This window comes from Aquarana catesbeiana, linkage group LG02 (genome assembly GCF_042186555.1).
Source record: "Aquarana catesbeiana isolate 2022-GZ linkage group LG02, ASM4218655v1, whole genome shotgun sequence".
In the NCBI taxonomy this organism is placed as follows: domain Eukaryota; kingdom Metazoa; phylum Chordata; class Amphibia; order Anura; family Ranidae; genus Aquarana; species Aquarana catesbeiana.
In genome coordinates, this window is record NC_133325.1 from 371,250,094 (window position 1) to 371,267,003 (window position 16,910).

Sequence of the window (16,910 nt, forward strand, 5' to 3'; positions counted from 1 at the left end):
AGCTGACATTTTCCCCTCTCCATTTCTTCTGGGTTCGCGGCTCCACACCTGTGACTGGCCGGAGCCGGGATGACGTCACTCTAGCGCAGGAGTCCTCCATGCCGGCACAGTCCGGCAGCATCCTCCGAACAGTCAGCGGGTGCATGCAAGGTGATTATCTCCTAAACCGTACAGGTTTAGGAGATATTGATGTTACCTACAGGTAAGCCTTATTATAGGCTTACTTGTAGGAAAAAATTTGCTAAAGGGGTATACAACCACTTTAAGGGCTGGTTCACACAAGTCGCATGACATGTCAAAATCAATAGCTCCCCACGAGAGCCGTTTTAACTGGTCCGACTTTGAAAATGCTACCTGAACTACTTTGGTTTGACTTGGGCACAATCTCAGCCCGATGATTTGAATGGAAGTCAGGAACATCATCTTAACGGATTCATCTTGTGGCATGCGACTTGTGCTCTGAGGATCTTGAGGGAGAAACCCCACGCCTAAATAAATTTTAAAGAAACCCAACCAACACCACACAGCGTGGGGTCCCCCCCCCACCATTCATACCAGTCCCTTGGAGTCTGGTATTAATCGCCGCTGACCTGGTCTTCCTCTGATGCTAGCTCCCGCTGTTGTCTCAAGTCCGGGTTCTGCCAGTTGTTATAGCCATGGGGAGTGGTCATCCGGGGACGTCAACAGGAGACCCCCGCCCCTCGTGACATCATACGGAAACCCCACACCGCGTGACAGGGGCCGGGGTCTTGGGGGCAGCAGACACCAAACCTGACAACAGCAGGAGCTAGAGCTGCACGATTAATCGCTAAAGAATCGAAATTGCGATTCTACCCCCTCCCAAACTTCAAACAGCATTTCCCTGATTCTATGTAACAAGTGAAGAGAGTTCTCTGCTCACTTCTTACAGCTGATAAAAAATAAAAAATCCAGGCAGCCTGCCAAGTTTATCTCAGCATCGGAGATAACTGTAAACAAAGTAACATTTCGTTCTTAGATCAAAGGAATGAACGTGTGTGTAAATGAGATCAGTTTAACCACTTTTAACCAAGATTAAACCCTTTTCTGACACTTGTTGCTTACCAGTTAAAATCTGTATTTTTTGCTAGAAAATTACCAAGAACCCTCAAAACATTATTAGTTCCACTCTCTCTTTGTCTGCCTCCTCCTTGCCTTCCAACTACCAAACTATTACCCGTAAAAACCTTCGCCATCTTAACCCTTCTCCTTTTTTCTGCTACAGATCATCTCTACGACAAAATCTCATCCTTGTCCTGCCCCAACTTGGCCACTTCTGTCTACAACAGTTCACTGTCATCCACCCTAGATACCTTCGCCCCCCTCACTACCCACAGAATTAGGCCCCGACCGCTACAACCCTGGCAGTCAGACAATACCAGAAGTCTCAGAAAAAAAAATGTAGCCGCGCTCTTGAGCGTCTGTGGCGTAAAACTAAGTCACAGCAAGATTTCAGCCAATATAAAATCTACCCTCCAAAAATACCATTCCTGCCTGCACACTGCCAAACAGACCTACTTTATCACTCTCATTAATACCCTCTCACGCAGTCCCCATCAACTCTTTTCTACCTTTACCACTCTACTTTGTCCTCCATTAGCCCCATCCACTAACGTACTCACTGCCCAGGAGTTGCTAATCACTTCAAAAATAAGATTGAGACAATTAGTCTCTTGATCGCCGCTCTACAGACATCTCCCTTGATTTATACTCCTTGTCCTCCTGCAAAATCAATACTTTCCTCTTTTAACCAAGCTACTATAGAGGAAGTCACTAAACTTTTTTTTAATGCCCACCTAACCTCCTGCCCCCTGTACCCTGTTCCGTCTCAAATAATACAGTCACCATCTGACTCAATCCTACACTCCTTAACTCATATCTTCAATCTCTCACGCTCTACTGGCATCTTCCCCAACCCTCTAAAACATGCGCTAGTCACTCCCATACCAAAAAAGGCCTCCGACCCCACCAATCTAAACAACCTAAGACCAATCTTAACAACCTAAGACCCATCTCTTTACTCCCTTTTGCCTCCAAACTCCTTGAACGTTTAGTATACAACCGACTGAGCGACCACCTCATTGAGAATAACCTTCTTGATACCCTTCAGTCTGGATTTCGCCCACAGCACTCCACAGAAACTGCGATCCTAAAACTCACAAACGACTTACTAACAGCCAAAGCCAACGGTCATTATTCCATACTCTTATGGGGCGTACACACGGTCAGACTTTTCAGCTACAAAAGTCCGACAGCCTGTCCGACAGACTTTCGACGGACTTGCGGCGGACTTTCTAACGAACAGACTTGCCTACACACGATCACACAAAAGTCCGTCAAATTCTTACGTGATGACGTACACCGGACTAAAATAAGGAAGTTGATAGCCAGTAGCCAATAGCTGCCCTAGCGTGGGTTTTTGTCCGTCAGACCAGCATACAGACGAGCGGATTTTTCGACCGGACTCGAGTCCGTCGGAAAGATTTGAAGCATGTTTCAAATCTAAAGTCCGTCGGATTTGAGGCTGAAAAAGTCCGTTGAAAGTCCAGAGAAGCCCACACACGATCGGATTACCAGCCAGCTTTAGTCCGTCAGCGTCCGTTGGACTTTTGTAGACGAAAAGTCCGACCGTGTGTACGCGGCATTACTCTTGGACCTTTCTCCTGCCTTTGATACAGTTGACCACCCCCTCCTGAAAAAACTCAATTCGCTTGGTCTCCATGGCTGCACTCTCCGTTGGTTCAAATCTTACCTATCTCATCGCAACTTCAGTGTCACCTACAACTCCACTTCCTCTTCTCCAACTCCTCTCACCGTTGGGGTCCCCCAAGGTTCTGTCCTTGGACCTCTACTATTCTCGATCTACACGTCCTCCCTGGGTCAGCTGATAGCCTCCCATCGCTTTCACTACCATTTATATGCTGATGACACCAAAATCTCTCTGCCCCTCAGCTCACCCCATCAATCTCCTCACGCATCACTGATCTACTAACAGACATATCAGCCTGGATGTCAAACCACTTCCTCAAACTTAATCCATCTAAAACTGAGCTCTTAATATATCCTCCCCCACGTGCCCCTTCCCCTGACTTCTCTGTCAAGATCAATGGCACATCTATCAATCTGTCCCCACATGCCAGGGTGCTAGGGGTAACCTTAGACTCTGAACTGTCCTTTCAGGCCCACATACAATCCCTGTCCAAATCATGCCTCCTTAGCCTCCGCAACATTTCCAGAATACGCCCCTTTCTAACTAATAACACCACCAAGCTTCTGATTCACTCCCTGTTCATCTCTCGCCTCGATTACTGCAACTCCCTCCTCATTGGATTACCTTTACATAGACTATCCCCCCTTCAGTCCATAATGAATGCCACTGCAAGACTCATCCACCTTACCAACCATTCAGTGTCCTCCACCCCTCTCTGCCAATCCCTCCACTGGCTTCCACTCACCCAATGAATAAAATGCAAAGTACTAACAATAATTTACAAAGCCATCCATAACTCTGTCCCAAAATACCAACAAAGCCACTCTCTTCGGTCATCCCAAGACATCCTGCTCTCTAGCTCCCTTGTCACCTCCTCCCATGCCGCCTCCAGGATTTCTCCATAGCTTCTTCCATCCTTTGGAACTCCCTACCCCAATCTGTCCAACTGTCCCCTAATCTATCCATCTTTAGGCGATCCCTGAAAACCCTTCTCTTCAAAGAAGCTTATCCTGCTTCTAACTAACACTGTTTTACTTCCTCCATCAGCTCATCCCCCCACAGCTATTTCCCTTTGTATCAATTGACCCTTCCTTTTTAGATTGTAAGCTCTAACGAGCAGGGCCCTCTGACTCCTCTTATACCAAATTGTAATGTAACTAATGTCTGCCCTCATGTTGTAAAGCGCTATATAAAACCTGTATAATAATAATAATAATAATAAATAATAAATATTTTTTAGCAGAGACCCTAGAAAATAAAATGTCGGCTTTTGCAATATTTTATGTCACGCTGTATTTGTGCAGCAGTCTTTCAAACGCAATTTTTTTGGAAAAAATACACTTTAATGAATAATAAAAAAAAAAAAAAATCTGATTCACATTTTAGCCAGAAACGTGCAGCTCTAGCAGGAGCTAGTGTCCGAGAAGAAGCGGAGGGAGAAGAAGCAGAGCTACAACGGGGGGGACATTCTTCATTTTTAATAAAGGACTTTTCGAAAACCTTCTCTTGTTTTTTGTAGCCCTGGTACAATGAACACCATACTCATTCACATGGGGAGGATCTGGGGGCCACTCTTGTTAAAGAGGGCTTCCAGACTACGATAAGCCCCCTGCCTGCAGAAACTCACAACCACCGGCAAGGGTTGTCGAGAAGAGGTGTTTTGGGGTGGGGGGCGCAGAGCCCTCCTGCCCCATAGCACCCACCCCCACGTGTTGAGGGCATGTGGTCTGGTATGGTATGGTCCAGAAGGGGGGCACTCGCTCGTTTCCCCCTTTCCTGACCTGCATGCTCAGATAAGGGTCCGGTATGGATTCTGGAGGGAACCCCACACCGTTTTTGGCGTGGGTTTGCCTTCAAAATCCATACCAGACAGAAGGGTCCGCACAGTTTTTTAATTTTTAATTTTGGCATGGGGTTCCCAAACAAGATTCATACCAGACTCAAAGGACCTGGTATGGCACGATCAAAGTCAGATCCTGTGCACTGAAGTCGCATTGAAGTCGGACAGGAAGTCGCAGGGAAAAATCGGTTTAGAAGTCATATGGCTTTTGTGTCGGATCAGTGTGAACATAGCCTAAAGGAGTAAAACAGTTTACTAGAGCCCTTCTATAGGTATAAGCTGAAATACTTGCCTTTTTAACAAAATGTAAGCCACCACGGACCATAAGGCTGGATTCACACATGTGCGGTGCGAATTCCAGCTGTGTTTTCTCTGCGAAGAGAAAAACAGCTGTTCAGCGGTTCCTCTCCATTGTAGCTGTGGATCAGCTGACCTGGGAGAGGGGGGAGGTGTATTGAGCAGGGAGAGAATTCGTGTTCACAACGGAACACACCTCCGAGTCAAATGCGTTCCCATAGAAGATAATGTGCCTGAAATTCGCACCGCAATGCCTAGAAAACGCACGCATTTTTGGGCAATGTGGAGTGCGAATGCAACGTACATATGTGAACCAGACACATTGGAAAAAACAGATTTTAGACTGTTCTGCAAATTGGATGCGGTTTAAGCCGCGTCCAATTCACATAGTTGTAAACCTAGTCTTAGAAGCCTTTTTAAACAGAGGTAGGAGTGCATTGCATTGTATTTATTTGTACATCTCTAAAACAAAAAACGTGACTAAACACTTTCATAGGTAGATGTTAATTACTACTCCCAATTATCATTACTGTGTTCAACATATCTCTTAAAACTTAAAAAGTTAAACAGTGACAGTCAGTCACTTGTTATATAACAGACAGCAGGGCAAAGACACAATAGCTGACTTGCTTATAATTTCTAGGTTATCCTGCTTATGACATTTTAGCATGTCAGCAGATTGAAAAGGACAGTGAACTTCATGTTCCATCTCATCAAAAATACAGTGTAAAGTGTCAAAGTAACGTACATTAAATGCTGATGTGTGACAGTTAGATCCTAAAAAAGTGAGCATATTATTATAACCATTTCTTAGTTGCATATACAATTATATGAGAAGTCCACATTTAAGGCAGTAACAGTGCTTGTAAAAACAAAACAAAAAAAAACAAAAAACAAAAAAACCTGCATACATTTTTTTTTCCAGAAATAAACACCACACCTCTTGTGCCATTCTTTTTGTCAGTGAAAAATCATGTTCCTTAACATCTTCCTAAATGCATTACAGTAAATAAGAGAGCACCCCCAGTAGCTGTATAATTCCAGCTAAGCTCTACTAGTAGGCTCAGGTCCTGAAGATAAAAAGTTTTCTATGATTTATGGTACACGGCAGTGGCATTGCTAGGGGGTGGCTTTTGGGGCTATAGCCCCGAATCTAGAGCCCATAGCCCCGACTCTCTGCAGGGGTCGCCAAGGGGAGGGGGCTCTCTGGGGATATATATATACACATGCGTATATTATATACATGTGTATGCCCGCCCAAGTGTATGACTTTCTTTACTACTCTGCTATGGGCTCTAGCCCCAGATCTTTTGTAGACTTAGCAACGCCTCTGGTACATGGCGAGTTAAAACGGGGGGGGGGGGGGGGGGGGATTAATCAATAACACCGCAATCTACAGATTCCTGCATCCACACAAGTGATGTGGATGTAGGGATCACCCCCCACTGTGCCAAAGGGGGACTCCTCCCCTGTCAGAATACACTGATCAGCGTTGCCGCAGCTGATTGAATATTGGTTTTCAAACAGGACAGTTTAACCAAAGCCAGTCTAACGATCGCCTTCTGTTGAGAGGGTTACACACAGATCACAATTCGGGCAGGTTTTCACCTGAATTGGTTTGTGTATATCTCCAAGAGAATGCTGCATGGCTGTTTTTATTAGGACATAAACCAACAAGTACTACTTGCTTTGTATACAAGCATGTTTAGTATATGCTATATAATACAGGACATCAACAAGTTTCATAGTCCAGATGAATACAAAAAAAAAAAAAAAGAAAATTATAATAAATAAATAAATAAATAAATAAATAGGATGGACACAAGTTCAACCAATAGAAAAGGAAGGAGAAAAATAAAAACCCATAACACAGTTCCATATATACACAATCTATACCCATAGTTTCAGAGGAAGGCAAAAACCCCCATCAAGCATGGTCCAATTTGCTCCAGCAGAGCAACAAAATTCCTTCCAGGTCCCTTAGCAGGCAATCTGATATTCCCTGGATCAGCAATCTCTGATGTTATTAACTATAAATTTTAATATCCAGTTAGAGCTGGATGCATTCCTAAATGCACAGAATAGGTTTTAAATCAATCAACTGATCTAGCCAGAACTACTCAGGGAATCTATTCCACAATTTCACAGGTCTTACTGTGAAAAAACTTTTCATATGTGAAGGTTACATTTTTTTGCCTCCAGACATAAAGATTGCTCACTTGTCCTCTGTAATGACCTAAAAGTGAACACCACCAAGTTCACTATATGGACCACTTATTTATACATGTTGATCATATGTACCCCCTTATAGCCTCTTCTCAAGAGAGAATAAAATTCAGTTCAGGTAATAGTTCCTTAGAGAGGAGTTCCTCCATGCCTCTTATTAGTTTGGTTGCCCTTCTCTGCACCTTTCTCCATTTCTCTGATAACCTTTTTGTGAACTGGTGCCCAAAACTGAACTGTATATTCCAGAGGAGGTCTTACTAATGAATTGTACAGGGGCAAAATTACATCTCTCTTTCTGTACTCTATGCCTCTTAATGCAGACCGTACGCAAATATGCCTTCTCGGTTTGAACCGTAACCGTTACCGCTTTTTAAAGCCAGCGGTTGGCTTTCTTGGGATAACAACAGATGCAGCTAAAAGCAGCTCGGCTGTTATCCTAAGGAGTGGGCGGGGGACTAAACGGTGTCCAAACCACACGTGAGGTATCGCCACAATTGACAGAGTGAGAGCAATAATTCTAGCAAAGGACCTCTTCCAAATCTAAACTGCAGAAATTTTTTAAAACGTCGCCTATGGAGATTTTTAAGTACGGTCGTTTGTTGCCATTCCATTAGTGTGTGCAATTTCAAAAGAATGACATGTTGGGTATCTTACTTGGCTATCTTATCTTGGGTATTTACTTGGCTTGACATCATCTTTCACAATATACAAAAAAAATTGGGCTAATTTCACTGTCTTGTTTTAAAAAAAAAAATGCTTTTAAAAAGAACGCTGCACAAATACTGTGTGACATAAAATATTGCAATAATTGCCATTTTATTCTCACACGCTCAGGCGCACCCAGGTGACGTCAGACGTTTCACGCTGGCTCCGAAACAGGCGCACGCTTTGAAAGGTCAGAATCGTAGAATCATTCAAATCCAGAGTTGCAATCGTGGCGGGTGGAGAATCGCGATAACGATTCTCCGCGATTTATCGTGCAGCTCTACCGCATATTAAATAACGCTTTAAATATTGATAAATGTAGTTTGGCACAGAAATTGCCAAATAAAGAGTGCACCGAGGTCAACTTAAAAGTTGGACATTCTGTAAGGCCATTATTCCACTGCATAGCTTGGTGTTATCTGCAAACACTGAAATTGTACTTTTAATCCCAGACCCTATATAAAATGTATGTATTAAAAAGTAAGGGTCCCAACACTGAACTAATAACCTTAGACAATTCAGGAGTATGCATCAACACTCTCTGAATACGGTCTTTTAGCCATTTTTTTTTTATTTATTTACAAGTGAAGTTTTCTAAGCCTATAGACTTCAACTTCTACTGTTAGTCATAAATTATACAATTATATTATATAATTAAACAAAAGTATAAAACAGCATAGCAGACTTTATGCACATCACTGGCAAAAGACTTTTTACAATATCAACCCAGTCTGCTGTGTATATCTATACAAAACATTTCAACAGATAAAGTCCTGCAAAATTCTACTTTTGATCACATGCCATGCTGATGTGTAAGCTTCAATACCTTGAGTCACTGCCCCACAACAAGTGTAGAACTTAACTGTGACATTTCTTCAATTTTCATTTAGTGAACGACTGTTCTGAGTTCTTGATCCAAAACAATAATAGAAAAAAAAATAACTAAAATAATAAGATAACACACCGCAGACAACTAATTTTCAGAGGACGACAGTAATCGTAGCCCCAATACTTCCCTTGTGAACCTTTAAAAGATAGATGCACTCAAACTATACACTATAGGGCGTCACCAATTATTGTGCCAGCTGTGTTCCAATTTAATTTAATTTCCTGTGTTCTGTACAAAGTAAAAGGATATCTTCTCTCAGGTCACTATATCAGGAAAAAAAAAAAAAAAAAAAAAAAATGGGAAGAGGACTTATCTGTACTTATCTGTCTGACACTTGCAAAGCTTTCGACAATGGGTCCCCCTATAAACCTGCACCGCTCCATGAGTCCTGAATTTTGTAGCAGCCAATCCAGAGTAACCAAGGAATAGAATGGAGGATGCCCTGTGTCCTGTACTCCAGCATATGAAACGTACAAGTCGAAATTCCATTTATCTTAAATTGTATAGTGCAGGACACAGGCATTAGCGACCCTGGAAAGACCTAAAGCAATGAATGAGAAGGGTGGGCAACAACTAGGCAAACCGAACTGTGACAACAGGCCCAACAACAAGAGTCAACAGACCCAACTTCAGAGTTGATTTCACAGATGAAATCTGCATCCCTGTAGCAGTTGTTAGTTGTGTAGTAATGTGCTTTTACCACAGGTTTATGTGTTGTCCCACATCACTCATATTCTTGTTGTTGTCCCTAATCTTGCAACTTGCTACAAAGCTAATGCTTGGGCACATGGGTTCTCAGAAGTATCTGAAACAAATCTCTGAGCGCCCCTGAAAGCACAGTGCATTTGGGTCAGTCCTTATAAAGGAGACACAGGGGGCGTGGCCTGGACATGGCTGGATGAGGACGTGCATTTACTGAGCTCCCGGCCGTCTTACCCCTACCCCGGCTATTTCAGCTTACAATTTTAAACTATGCACTCAGCCAGAAGAAAAGCCACAAAGAAGAGCAACAAACCGCCCAAATCTGCCCCTCAGCCACCTACATCAGGAGAACTTAGGAGGAGATTCCAGTTGTCTCTTCTCGGCTCCCCGGAGCTAAAGATAGCGGCAACACGTGCGGAACACACAGGGAGACAGGAGATGAACAGCTCCCCGCCACTGCAGAGAGAAACGCAAGCGGGCAGACAGTTACGCCGGCTTTCCTGTGGACCTCCGCCCTACATTTGGGGAACACTCACAGCCCTCAGGTCAGTCTCCCGGAGTGGACACAGAGCTCCGCGCTCTTCTACAGGCACTTCCAACAAAAAAATGACACTGCGGCTCTTATAGCTACTGTAGAAGCTGCACACCACAAGGAGATGAAAGCGGTGAGGGCGGATGTCAGCGCTCTGGCTGTTAGAATAGAATCAGGAGAGAGCTCCTTGTCAGCACTAGAACGCCGTATCTCAGCTATGGAGGAAAGCCAGAATGTGCAGGCAGAAGCATTACAAGAACAACAGCTACGCTTAGAAGAGATGGAGGACCGGAGTCGCAGGAACAATCTGCGCCTCCAGGGACTCCCAGAAGCCACGGGACCGGAGGATCTAGCTGACACAGCGATCGCCATCTTCCGTAGCCTCCCAGGTATTGATCTGCCCGACCGTATTGTCATTGACAGAATACACCATGCACTGGGCCCTAAACCCACTGATCCCCCAAGACCAAGAGATGTCATTTGTAGGGTACACCATTATGTGCATAAAGAACAGAACTTGCGTAGAGCCTGGGAAGCGGAGGACCCTGAACTAGACGGTGTTACAATCAAGATCTTTCCGGATCTGTCACGCGCTACCCTACAGAGGCTTGCGATCCTGAAGCCACTACTAGACCTTGCCAGAAGGAAGGGAGCTACGTATCGTTGGGGGTAACCGCTGTCTGTCACATTCAGGAAGGACCAGAGGAGTTTCACCCTGCGCAATCCAGAAGCGCTACCTGCCTTATTCGCTTTCCTGGACACTGACCCTATTGAAATCCCGAACTGGTTGGGACCTCTCCCGCGCACACAAGACCGTCCAACTTCCTCAGGAATGGGAAGCAATCTCCCACCACGGCAACAACGGAATCAACGTCGACCCAGGGCATCTTCTCAGGAAGAAGTACGTGAGTCGTGAACTGTAAATCTACCTATAACATGATTACTCATTAAGGAATGTTGTTCTGGAATTCTTGTTTCCTTTTGTTTATGGTAGACTGTTACCTCTACCCAAAAGTTAATCTTACCATACCATAACTATGGAACGGTGGGTACTTCTCTTGTCTCTGTCTGAGTGGAGGAGAGTGGAATCTGCTTCCGATTATTTCTGCTTCTACCATGGTTGCTCCAAAGCAGTCTACTTGCTGTTGATAGCACCCACTACTTGAACTAGCCCACTACCTATATAGGAGGCACAACGCCATGTGATACTATCTTTAGTAAATGGAACTTAAATGATGACAGGCCTGGACATCTACAAGGTACCTGAAAGGAACTATCTCACAGCCTTCTAAGTTCGTTTACCCTACAGGTTCACAGAGGTGAATCATTATTTGGCGAACACAGAAGCAGACACCTCACAAAGCAGAGAAACTGAAGGACACTAGCATTTTGAGACCTGATGTGTGTAGTGACCTGCAGAGCCAATCTTTAATGGCTTAAGGAGTGGCTACTGGTTGGTGGAGTTCAGGAGTGCCCTCCCAGCAGATGTCACACAACACGCTAGATATCACAGAAGACCCAAGAGTCAGGTTGTATGATAACATATAATAAGTTTTGATGTGTTGGGATGTTATTTAGGTCGAATTACCGGTCCAGGTTCATTTTGCACTACTCTCAGGTAGAATTGGGCCGAGTTACTGGCTAAGTCAGGTTATTATAGTGTACTACTCCAATGAGTTATGCCATTAGCTAGGAAGACTCACAGTGTTCACCTACTTAGTTATACTCAGTTATGTTAGGTTGATCTGCTGATTGGTTTGATTTGTTTACAAAAAATGCATAGTTAATATTTTAACGTCTATCTCCAGATAGGCTGGGGCGGGGGGAGACACCTTTTCGAGCCTCGTCTTACCTCTCTGCCACTTAGAGTAGCATATCCCCCTGGAGGACAAATTGTACCTTTTGGGGGACATATGCAAAATACGGGCAAGGCACTAGGCCTGGTCTGTATCTTCTCTGTATTCTGATACTCTTTTTTCTTTTCTTTCTATTCTTACTTTTCTTTTTCTTCTTCCCACGCTTTACCCTCCCCTCAGTCTTCCCTTCCCCCTCCTCTCCCTCCCCCCTTTCCCACTGTAAGATGGAGGTCGGCAAAATTAAAGTAATGTCCCTTAATGTGAAAGGACTTAACATACCAGAGAAGAGACGTATGTTGTTAGATGACCTAAAACGAACCAATACGGATATAGCTTTTATCCAAGAGACACACTTTAAGACTAATAAATTACCATACCTAGAAAATAGAAACTTCCCAGTATCCTATCATTCCATGAACCCAGAATCTAAATCTAAAGGAGTTTCTATTTTAATCTCAAGTAAGACCCATTGGCAGCTACAAAATTCAAAAATAGACCCGACTGGGAGACATGTATTCCTCAAAGGCCTAATTGGTATGATTAAATTAAACACTAGCAACCGTATATGCCCCTAATGAACAACAGGCCAAGTTTTTGAAAGAAACCCTAGAGAAGCTAAATGACTTTCGAGAAGGTCAATTGATATTAGGAGGTCAATTGATATTAGGAGGGGACCTAAATGCACCTCTAATCCCATCGGGGGACACATAGTCGGGTAAATCTTCGATCCCACCGAACCAGCTGAAAAAGATAGCCCAAACATTACATAAATCTCAGCTAATTAATGTCTGGCGTTTACAACATTCAGGAGAACGAGACTTTACATTATATTCAAACGTACACCAGTCATATACCAGAATGGATTACTTTTTGATCACCGATACGCAGCTACATGCTGTGGAACAAACTTCAATTGGAAACAGGACATGGTCAGACCACACACCGGTGTTTTTGAATTATCGTTTGTCGGAGACTTCCTCTCCGAAACACCGTTTTTGGCGTCTAAATGAAAGCCTGCTACAAAATCCGGAAATATTGACATTAGTAACGAAGGCAGTTAATTTATACTTTCAAGAAAATGACCAACCAGACTGTGACCCGGGAATACTCTGGGAAGCTCACAAGGTGTGGGAATTCTCATATCTCACGGGGCCCGTATCAAAAGAGAGAAATAGACAGCTTTCCCAATTGTTACTCGAACTAGCCACCCTAGAGGCCAGACATAAACATGCCCCTGTAATGACCTCCGAGACAGAATTGACAACCGTTAGACGGAAAATAATAGACCTTCTGCAATACAAGGCGAAAGCAGCCATACAGATATGTTGTAAACAGACATATGAATCGGGGAACAAGTGTGGGAAACTATTAGCCAAACTGGTCAGACAACACAAATCAGCGACTTATATCCCCCGCACATCTCTACCTCTAAAAAGGCACAAGAGCAACTTTTCCCACACAAATCACTGAAGAGTTCAGACAGTTTTATTCGAGATTATACAACTTGCCACAGGTAACTTCTTCCATCAATGAAATAGAAAATTACATCACGTCTTCCCAAATGACATCTCTCCCCCAGGAGATTAGAGATGAACTAGAATCACCCATAACTTTGACAGAATTACAAACAGCCATAAAAACGATGAAACCAGGTAAAGCCCCGGGCCCTGATGGCTATACATTGCAATACTATAAAACACTCTTCCCTACACTAGGACCTTGTATGGTCACGTTGTTTAACAAAATAGGAGAGGGTAAAGCTTTTGCTAGAGAGACCTTGGGGGCCCATATTTCGATAATTCACAAGGAGGGGAAGGATCCAGCAGCTTGTGGTAGCTACAGACCCATTTCGCTGTTAAACCTTGACCTCAAGCGGTTTACTAAAATTCTGGCGACTTGGCTGGCGCACCACCTCCAACAGCTTATCCACCTAGACCAAGTCGGATTTATTCCGTCTAGGGAGGCTAGAGATAGCACTATCAAAGTGCTAAATCTGATCCATATCACCAGATCCAGAGGAATACCCTGTGTCTTCCTCAATACCGACGCGGAAAAAGCATTTGATAGAGTGAGCTGGCAATACATGTTCGCAGTGCTAAGACACATAGGTTTGGGGGGGGGGTGATGCTCAGCCGAATGGCCGGTATATACTCCGCTCCCACAGCGCAGGTGAAGGCGAATGGAGTCCTGTCGGATCCCTTTCCAATAATGAATGGGACGAGACAGGGGTGCCCCCTTTCCCTAGAACCCTTTCTCTCCAAGATAAGGTTAAATCCCGACATACAAGGAGTTTTACTAGGACCCACGCAACATAAGATTTCTGCCTATGCAGATGACTTACTTTTCTCCCTGACCAACCCAGGGGTGTCCCTACCCAACCTATTAAAAGAATTTGAAACTTACGGGAAGTTGTCAAACTTAAAAATTAACTTCTCAAAATCCGAAGCGATGGGAATTTCCATACCGACCAATGCCCTTTCAAATCTGCAGTTGAGCTTCAGATTCAGATGGACTAACTCAGCCCTGACCTACCTAGGTACGAAAATACCGCCGGATTTAACCCTGCTATTTGCCAACAATTTTCCCCCCTTACTAATTAAGATCAAAAAATTAATGGATGACTGGAATACTGGGTTACATTCGTGGTTTGGGAGGTGTAATTTAATCAATTTTTATACCTCTTCCAAACCGTACCCATTAGGATACCCACCACATACTTTAAACGAGTGCAAAATCTTTTTATGCAATTTGTCTGGGCACATAAAAAACCGCGCATCCCGAGATCACAGCTATTCTTACCAAAACAATATGGGGGTGTTGCACTTCCGGATATAAGGAAATATTATCTGGCAGCCCACCTAGGCAGAGTAGTCGATTGGAACAGACATAAGGAGACTAAATTATGGGCACAAATAGAGCAACATCAAACTAAGATACCTTTAAGGACAGCAATGTGGTGCTGGGATTTCCTTCCGTTGGAGCTGAGGTCCCATCCCCTCATAGGCAACACTATTAAGCAATGTTTACATGCCACGTTACAGGCCTCTTTGACGACTAAAGACTCTCCCCTGACCCCGATTCTGGGGAATCCCAAGTTTCCCCCGGGGATCACACCCGGATAGTTCCAATCATTAAGGAGTTCTGTGTGGGTGCGTCGCAATTCGTGATCCAAGATAAATGGCCCTCCATTCCAGAACTAGTTGACCCGACGGGTCAATCTAACATTTTGGAGTGCGGTACAAATACACCATTTCCTAACTTTAGATCTTACTCTAGTCTAGACCCTTGACCACGTTTGAAGAAATATGCGTAGACGCAGAACCATTACCACAGGTCCTATCTAAGATGTATACCTTATTAAACACACCCCCCACAACCGCCTAACTTGCCATGCATCACTAAATGGGAAACTGATCTTCAACGCTCTTTTACGACAGTACAGAAGCAGAACATGATTGCTCTCTCCCTTAAATCCTTAATATGTACTAAATTGCAGGAATCAAACTATAAGATCCTGACTAGGTGGTATTTAACCACTTCACTACCCGCCTATAGTCATATGACGTCCTGGGATGGGATCTCCAATCCTGGGTGGACGTCATATGACGTCCTGGGATTCCCGGCCGTCTAGGGGGCGCGCGCCCGCCGCGCTGCTCGGGACCCGGTGCGTGTGCCCGGCGGCCGCGACGTCCGCCGGGCACCCGCGATTGCCCGTTAACCGGGCCGGACCGTGGATCTGTGTGTGTAAACACACAGATCCACAGCCTGTCAGCTCTGAGGAGAGCGATCTGTGTTCCCAGAACGGAGGAACACTGATCGGTCTCCTCCCCTTGAGCGTCCCCTCCCCCTTCAGTTAGAATCATTCCCTAGGAAACATATTAACCCCTCCCCGCCCCCTAGTGGTTAACCCCTTCACTGCCTGTCACATTTACACAGTAATCAATGCAATTTTATAGCATTGATCGCTGTATAAATGTGAATGGTCCCAAAAATGTGTCAAAAGTGTCCGATGTGTCCGATATTTTTTTTTTTTTAAAAATGACATAAATCAAAAAGTATTTTGTAGACGCTATAACTTTTGCGCAAACCAATCAATATACGCTTATTGCAATTTTTTTTTTACCAAAAATATGTAGAAGAATACATATCGGCCGAAACTGAGGAAAAAATTTGTTTTTTAAAAAAAAAAAAAATTGGGATATTATAGCAAAAAGTAAAAAATATTGTGTTTTTTTCAAAATTGTCGCTCTTCTTTTGTTTATAGCGCAAAAAATAAAAACCGCAGAGGTGATCAAATACCACCAAAAGAAAGCTCTATTTGTGGGGAAAAAAGGACGTCAATTTTTTTTGGGTACAACGTCGCACGACCGCGCAATTGACGTTTAAAGTGCGACAGCGCTGAAAACTAAAAATTGGCCTGGGAAGGAAGGGGGTGAAATTGCCCTGTATTGAACCAGTTAACACCCAGTCGCCTGCACTTGATGTTTCCCAATACGTCAAATATTTGCTGGAGGTGCCGTGAGGAAGAAGGAACGCTACTTCACATGTTCTGGTCCTGTTCTAAACTGACGGGTTTCTGGTCTACGGTCCGTTCCATCTCCCAAAAGTTCACGGACTTTCAGATTCCAAATGACCCAGCATTTTTCATACTCCATGTATCTTCCATACCACCTAAAACATATAAAAAATCCATTCTACGTCATTTAACAAATGCAGCCAAAGCCTGCATCCCCATGCTCTGGAAACAGCAAACCCCACTGACCACCTCGACGTGGTTACAGAAAGTAGAGGACATGAACAAGATGGAGGACCTCATAATGACAGCTCAAAACAGACAAACAATCTATAAAAAAAACATGGACACTATGGAATATGTTTAAATACTCTGAAGAAGGGAAGGCACTCTTTGGCAATCCAAACCACTAGAATCTCACAATATCTCCAACATAAAAGATCTGATTAAATAACGGTCTCCGCCGATACCCCACCTCACCCCTCCCCCCCCCTTTATCCCATTCCCTATTATACCTTACCACTTCCTCTTATCCCCTTCCCCCCTACCCTCTCATTTCCATCTAGTCGTTTCTTCTTTCTTTTCTACTACTAGTTTCTCTATTTTTCTGTTTTCATCTCAG

The 16,910-nt window shown here is 43.9% G+C and overlaps 1 protein-coding gene across 2 annotated transcripts in view; it reads right to left on the reverse strand.

Annotated features, from left to right (window-relative positions):
• LOC141128049 (S-adenosyl-L-methionine-dependent tRNA 4-demethylwyosine synthase TYW1-like) overlaps positions 1–16,910 on the reverse strand; it is a 349,357-nt gene that overhangs the window by 302,736 nt on the left and 29,711 nt on the right. The gene's annotated exons all lie outside the window — the stretch shown is intronic.